This window comes from Dermacentor silvarum, chromosome 11 (genome assembly GCF_013339745.2).
Source record: "Dermacentor silvarum isolate Dsil-2018 chromosome 11, BIME_Dsil_1.4, whole genome shotgun sequence".
NCBI lineage: Eukaryota > Metazoa > Arthropoda > Arachnida > Ixodida > Ixodidae > Dermacentor > Dermacentor silvarum.
Genome location: NC_051164.1, coordinates 104,599,119 through 104,607,446, shown reverse-complemented (window position 1 = coordinate 104,607,446; position 8,328 = coordinate 104,599,119).

Sequence of the window (8,328 nt, the reverse complement as noted above, 5' to 3'; positions counted from 1 at the left end):
AGCGTGCTACCAAGAAAGCGAGAGAGGAAAGGCAGGGGGGCTAACCAGACGCACGTCTGGTTTGCTACCCTGCACTAAGGGAACGCGGTATAGCAATGAAAAGAGAGAGAGGAAAGAAAGAAAGCACAGATGCGCGCACATTTGAAGGTTGACACCAAAATTACCATTACTCCCATGAATATATACCATTACTCTAAATTGTCATTACTACCATTACTCTAAAGCAATAAAGCATTGCAAACCCCCCTGAGCAGTTGTAGTGGTGGTTTTCAACAGCTTCGCTGGACATACGCTTTTGCCAGGCAGGGATCGCGTGTCAATGTTTTTTGTGCTCATTCCGCAGCTCAGGCATTAAGCCTGAAATTCAGTGAAGGAAAAGACGTGTGCGTGTTCGAGAAATATAGTCTATGTCCAATTTGACAAATCCGCGGCCTACGAAAAGAAATCTCAACAGCTTATTGCTGGCACGGTTTGTCAACATCTCTAAAACCGAAATGGTGTGTCTGTCTCATCGCCATGATGTCGCCCAGATTTTTTAATCGCATCTGCAGACTGTGGTGTGAAAAGTCCACAATGTGCTTTAACAGGCTGACTGCGCCAAGATTAAATTAGTGCGCAGTGCCTTATTACTAATGCGGCTTCGTTCGGCCTTCATCTTAGCGCCAATGCCGCATCTGAATAATACTCATTATGCGCTAAAATCATGTAGTATTGCGGGTGCCGACAACAGCAGGCAATGAAATTTCAAAACGTTGGTGCTATGTCAGATGTCAGATCTCGCAGTGTTTTTTTTTTTTTTTTCAGCTCGCATATATTTAATTTGCCTTGGTTTTTATTTGTCGATACTCGTCAGGGTCGAATCATTTTGCGTTTGTTATTCCTCGTATGTAGTAGGTCCTGCTTACAGTTTGCTTTTTTTGCCTTCGGACCTCTTCCTGCATGATTACGTTTCTATGTATTTCCATACGTTTTACCAATAACAACGAATTGAATCGAGGCACCCCGAACCCATCACTTTGACGTTGTGCGTCGCCAGCTGTCGTGACAAGACGAATTTGCGTCACGTTCGCTTTCTTGCTGTTTGCAAAATGTATCAGTTGTTGGCGCAAGTCCTGCCCAGTGTTCAAGTGCGTTCACGTCCGCTATCCGCGTGCCCTTTGTGCGGGGCTGCGATGCGGCGCACGCAGCCGGCACCAGTGAAAGTCGCCGGCCGTCTCGAGGAGGGTGTATATTTTGCTCGCTTAGCGTCTTTCTCTCCCACTCGTCGTCTTTAACTCGGTCTATCAGCAGTACCAGCTGCAAAACAGCACGGGAGCCTGGGAAGGAGAGTGCGCACTGGCATGTCCACACTCGCGGAAACCCCCACGGATACCGGCTATCTCCGCGACGGGCCAGTGTAAGCTTACAGAATGTGGCGTGTCGGCGGTCTGGGTGACCGTTTTTCACGCTTCCCTGAGTGGCCTTGGCTCCACGGCGCGTCGGCTGGACATAACGCGAGAGTGTCTCGGGCGCCGTAATCTCGAAGACGCGGGCCGCGGAACGTACTAGGAGCCCTGCGGATTGGGCAGAAAACGAGGCAAAAACGACGTTGTGAGAGGAGGCCGAAGGGCTGGCGGGTTCCAGTGGCCTGCTCCAGAGGTGACACCTCGCTTCAAGGGCGCACGAAACGGCCCAGTCCACTTCTTGAAGTGCAGGCGATCCGTTCATGCTGGCCTACGCTCTTTTGTTTATTATCAGCATTCGAGATGTTGGTACTCATAGGTGGCGCCGGCTAACCGTGGCTTATTATTTCACAGGTGTGCCGCAAACGATGAAACAGTTTCGGACAATGATAGACAAAAGAATATTGGGACAGCAGTTCGAAAGGTAACACACGCACAACATAACTACATGATAAAATCCGGCAGAACCCATTTCACAATGAATGTCGGCGTCAATGCGATTAGCATTGAATGCATGTAGCACCACACCATAATGCCAATGACGAAACGTGCACGCAGTCGGCCTTCTCTCTCGCGCTTCTTACTGTGCATGCAGCGCCATCCGGCGGCGGCGCCATAAAGTACGCGCGTGGCGTGGGCTCGACTCCGCCGAGCATCAGAGAAATTTAAAGCACCTTTTTTTTGTCATTGTACAGAGGCACGTACCTAGTGGCACATACCTGGTTTCACAGGTTAACTTCAAAGAGGTTCTTTGAAGAGCGGCACTCAGCAACTTTCACTTACACAGCGAGCCATATTCGGCTTGAGCAGAGCAGTGGAAACGAGCGGTATATAGAGAGAAATACACAGTATGTAGTCCTCTTTCTTAAGCTGCTCAAGTCAAAGATGAATCTGCGGAACCTTGCAAGGGCAGCCAGGTGGTTAATGTGGCTGTACTAATTATGGTCTCTGGTACAAGGGATGTGACCGGGACGATCGCTCTGTTAACGTTGCACTCCAACGTTTTAATGTGACTCAACTGGTCGGGCGTTATAATACTAGAAAGACGAAATAACGCATCCAGCGAAAATGTTTTGTGATATTTATTCAAAACCGGATATTTATCAGCAGTCTTGTTTAAAAGTTCATTGTAGTCAGCACACTAAGCAAAAAGAATGCGGAAACCGCTAAAACATGAAGTGTAGTTAAAGGGAGTGAAGAAAAGGACAGGAAAATGAGTAACAATTAGCTAAGAACCCGCTTCGTGTGCCGAACTTTACTTGGCCAAATGATGACGCTTGTAGATTCCGAAAAAAAAAGAAAACATGCTAAACAGCCACATTCTATTTTCAAAACGTTATTAACCTGTCTTTAAACAAACCCTGCTGTCTTGTTTTTTTTTTGCTCTTCCATATTTATAAATATCATATCAATGCCCTAGCACTGTTCCAATACTAGAATACTTATTCAATCAATCAATCAATCAATCAATCAATGTTTTTATTTCAGTTCTTTTACACTGTAAACTGAGGTTGGGGAGATAAAAATCAGTCTTAAGATGAAGCTTTCGCTCGGGGCTCCTTACTAAATACGTAGGAAAAGAGATCTTTTTCTCGGTAACAGCACCGATTTTCAAAGGGTTTGTTTCATTTAAAGAGAAAGTCAGAACGTAGTGATTTTTGGAAGCCGAGTCTTTATTTAGGCCGTCAATTCGTTTATAAGAATTGTTGAAAATCTCAAATTTTCAGGAAACGCGGCAATCAAATTTACAAATCTGTAACCGAGTAATGAAAACTTATATCAAGGTTATGTAAATTTTATATGATAGTACACCCTAAGCGGACAAAATTGATAGATTGTCCATGACTTTTAAATTTAGTACTAATATGTGAGTAGAACTATTTCAAATCCTTGTGATCATAGTAAAAAATTCATTAATATATAAATTAATACGCCAAACTTGACCGCTTTCGATGTTCTAACAGATGCAGCTTATAGAACTGCGATATCTGTTCTTGATGCGTAGTTACGGACTTGTAAAATTCGTGCCTTTCTGTCTCTCTTTTTTTTTAAGACAACAATTTTTGAAAATTTTTGTAGAAACGATTTAGGGCCTAATGAAAATTCCACTTCCAACAGTCACTAGAATTCAATTTTGTCTCTCAAGAGCAACAAATTTCATTAAAACCAGCCTAGGGGTTATTTAAGAAACGCAGTTCTGCATTTTACATGTATTTGAATAGGCGGCATCGGAGTAGGGCACTTGCAAAAGCTTCCGCTTAAGGATTGCTTGAGAAGCCTCAGCGATCCTAACAAAAAGACAAGGAAAAACCATTCTTGACGTTATCTAAACGACGTATCAAAACACATTCAAAAAACTTCGTAGCATGATGCATAGGTTTCAGATTAGTATTTGTATCATAAAACAGCTTGCATACCATAAACACAATAAACAAGTGAGATTAGTATAACAGACACCAGATAGCTTAACATATCGGCATAACAGTAGGACACAGCTTACATGTTTCTACATGAATAGCAGGACTACAACCAGTTCACGGTTTTGAGTGCATTTAGGTGGCAAGATATACCGCGAGAAGCTATAACACAATTTAATGCTAGGTTATATTAATGTTGGTATAGAAGTGAGTAGATGTCAACGTACATATAATATGGACATATTTAATAATATATACAATAATATATACACTAGTGAAACAAAAGAAAATTAACATTGTAGTCGCTTACACTTCTCTGCAAATAATCCACGCAGGGAAGAAAAAGACATTGATGTCAATTTTTGATACAGGACAGTATTGAGAAATTTAGGTAAAATATATTTAGGCCCCTGGGAATCATCATTTGTTATGCAATGAGGCAATATAGTATAAACGTTTCTTTGTCGCATTTGATATCGCGTTCGGTGTAATGACAGTTTCCCTAGTTTAAAAAAAATATGGGTAATTCCGTGCTATTTTGTTTCTATAAAAGCACGTGAATTTTTATTGAAACATTTTGTGTGAAGTTATATTTATGTACTGTAAGCGTATGGGACGAGTTGGGGCACTACTGCAACAGCACGAAACCGTTTCTTTTAGTGCGGGAGTAGATTTTAGGAGGTAGATGCTGTGCTTGCTTCCTAGAATAATGAGCAGTAATTTAAAATAGACTAAAAAAATGGCATAATAAACATTCAAGTTAGATTTGGTAGGAGAATAGATCTCGCGATTTGTCATGCCGACGATTCTGGAGAAGGTAGCGTTTACAGAGTTCACTTACATGATCGCCTCGAGGCATTGTAGCAATAAAGGTTATCCTAAGGGACGTAAATGTTCTAACACATTTTATATTAGTTCGAGCCAGAAACTGAGGCATGGATTAAGTACACGTTTTCCTTTCGGGTGAAAAATCGTTGCTTTGGTCATTTCTTCGTTTATTTTTTTACGAATTTGTTGACAAGCATGCTCCTAATAAAATCATTACATTGCTATATGTATCAGTCGTTTCTTTATTATTATTTGGAGATAATAACAGAGTAGTGTTACCAGCGTAAATGATGGAGTTAATATGATTGTGTATGCTTACGATATAGTTGACCTATACAGGATGTCCCGGTGAACTTAAGCCAAGCTACGACCGACGGTGTGCGGTTGACAGGGATCTAACGACCGAACACCACGTCTTAACATCGGGTCTTGCACCGCGTTCTTTGCAATTTTTTTTTCGGTCAACAGCTAGGTTTACTAGGACATCCTGTATATTGAGAAGGAGAGGCCCCAGGGCACTGCCTTTTGGCACCTCATTTGTAATTTGCATCGACACAGAGCAACAGTGGTTAACTAAACTGTACCGAGATATATGGAATGAAGATGATTTTACGAGATAACGGGCAGGCCCGCGATTGCCGTAATGTTCAAGTTTAGCAAAAATGTTGCTGTGGTTGAGCGGTGTCAAAGGCCTTACTGAAGTCTACCAGTACGCCTAGAGTGAAAAGCTGTGGTTTAACATTTTGCGTTATGCATTCCTTTTAAAAAAGCAAGGCGTGTTCGGTGGGTGTATTTTTAGTCAAGCCGTAGAGGGAGTAAGTTATAACTGAATGTTTCAGAAGAAATTTAGAACGACGACTATGAATTGAATTGCTCGCTCCAGATCTTAAAAAAAAAGGGGGGGGGGGAGCGTAATGACAGGCCTTTAACTTCCCAGACGTTTCTATCCCCTTTCTTATAAATGAACATGGCCCTTGTCTGCTGCATATGAGTAAAATACTTTGCTGTGGTCAGTGCCACGTTACAGATATAGACAAGACACGGAGCAATTAATGGCAGTACGTATTTTACGGACCGGCATTGGATGTTTAGCGGATCAAAGCATGATGTATATACTGTAGCATAAAGCATGATGTATATTCTATAGTGTGTAGTATGATGTATAATACTGGTTGTGTAAAACTTTGTTACCTCTAAGGCTATCGTCAAACAGAAATTTAACGTCTATAAATCCAAGATAATCGCTATTTCATAAAATGAGAATATACATTTCAGCAAACAGGGCCTTCACACAGAGCAGTAAGGAATATGAATGGTATGGCAATTCCCAGGGCAGTTTCGGTCTAATATGCATAACAATATATTTAAATGCACAGCAACTAAGATTACTAAACTGCAAGGTAATAAACTGGTTACGACTCTGTATCTCTGTCATAGGGAGAGACTGATTTGTAAAGGATTACCACGGTTGCTTCAGTGCACGGGATTAGCAAACCCTGGGTTTTAACTCGTTTTTAGGCGAACGTACGACAGAATCCTAAGCATGAGTGGAAGGTCTCTATTTTATCTCAGTATCTCGACGATGTCAATAGCAAACACAAAACATCATAACCGCTTTAGAACACAATAATGTCAAACGCCTTGCGCATAGTGTCAAGATAAAAAAAAATGGTGTCGAAAGAGGAGATATGACCTTCCATTCAGTCAAAAGGTATCACATGAAATCACATGAAGTCACACGGAATTACTTATAAAATATCTTCTACGCTTTTCCGAAGTTGACAAAATTGCACGTATTTTCCTTTGATAATATGTATATCTCCTAATTGAGATACTTTGTTTTTCATTTGTGTAATATGCTACAAAATAATAGAAAGTTTCTCCGAGGGAATAAAATACAAGTGCGGAAAGAGAGCTATGTGACGTATATAACCATCGAATATTTTTTGTAAAATCGGCAATATCTAAAAGTTGCTAAAAGTTATTATTGTAACTTTGATAACGACGCTGTATTTGTTGAAGTGATTCATTTTTTTTCAACATTTTCACGTATGCGTGTTTCCCATACTCTTACCGTATTCCTGAGGTTGTTGAGTGTGTTTGTGTGCGATGTGAGAAACAATTGTTTTGGTGTGTGTATCTGAATTTTGAAAGTGTTACCAGTATAGCCGTATCTTTATTCTTTCTTTGACACTTCGTTTGAGCTCATCTGGGATTCAAAAGAACAGCAGCAGCTGGCGCTCTCGAACAAGCACCAGCATCTTCTTGCATAGAGCTAATAAAAAAAAAGTGACAGTTCGGTACGAAGCGCGAAGCATTGACAAGCATACTAAGGTCTAGTGTTGCACTTCGATCCTTTCGTTTGAAGCCTCTACTCTGGGATTCAGCGAAACGGATGTTTGCTCCACACTCCTGGAATTACTTATTGAGTCAACCCTTATGTCCTGTTGACTTTTCTTTCTGTTCCGTTTTTGTGCGCTTTTGAATGAATAATAATTGATTTGTGCTACTCTTACTGCTTTCATTTAGCATGTAATTTAACCTTCGAAGATCACATACTCTACAGTAGCCCTGCAGGTTTACTTGTCATTTACAGCTCTGAATAGACGTGGTTATAGCTTTGGGGGGTGGGGGAGGGGGCAGCCACTGCTCTAGCTCAACTGGTAGAGTATCCCATGCGTAATGCGGGAGATGTGGGCTCGGCTTCCACCGGTGGCAAGTAACGCTGCGGTATTTCTTTTTATTCTTTTGATAGTTTAAGTAAAAACGGTCAAATTCACTTGCCCTTCCCTTCGCTTCGATATCTGTTGTGATGCGATTGTCCTTAAAAAAAGTTGAGTCCGTAAGTTCTCAATATTATCACTAACGGCGAAGTAACTTGTTACCAGACAATTGGAATTGTTTTTAGGATTTTCAAATCAAATGCTCAAAATTTGGACAAAACGATAGCTGCAAGACAAACGTTAAACAGTTGCACAACTTCTCGGTTGTGTACCTGTCTGTGTGTTTTCGTGGAAAGGGTTCACGTAGAAAGCTTTGTGAAATTTCCAGTGCGACATTCCAGTTTTTATTTTTGTTTGCTAGAGCTCCTGACAGTGGCTGATTTTCATTTGAAACAAATTTACCGCCAATATAAATTTAGCTTTTTCTTCTAGGTGGCTTTTGCAGGAAATTCAACATTTCAATCGACTTTAAAGAGATATTGTAAATGCCATGTGCATTAGTCTTCATGATGTGAGACAACGTCTTATAGGAAAGGTCGAACACGACCGAAAGGGCGAGCTCGTTTGCAGAAAGAAAAATGCAGGCAGACCAATCAATTTCACCAGCGTGCGCCGTGGAAAAATACTTGGAAGTACTTCTATAGTACATATCCTCGAAATGTACTAATAGTGTTAAGATTCATGAACCTTTGTTCCGCAATAACTTCGAATATAATAGATAAATACGCGTTTCGGTTACAACAAAAGGTGTACAAAAAGCAACAGGCTGTAAATTGGGAGCAAGTCACTAAGGGAACAATCCTTGCCACTGATGATAGATCGTGCTCTAAATGATAACTGAATGCGTGTGCGTGGTTACTGTTCAATCATCACAGGCTTGCATGCCACATGAATATGATTGCATTATGCCTGCAATGT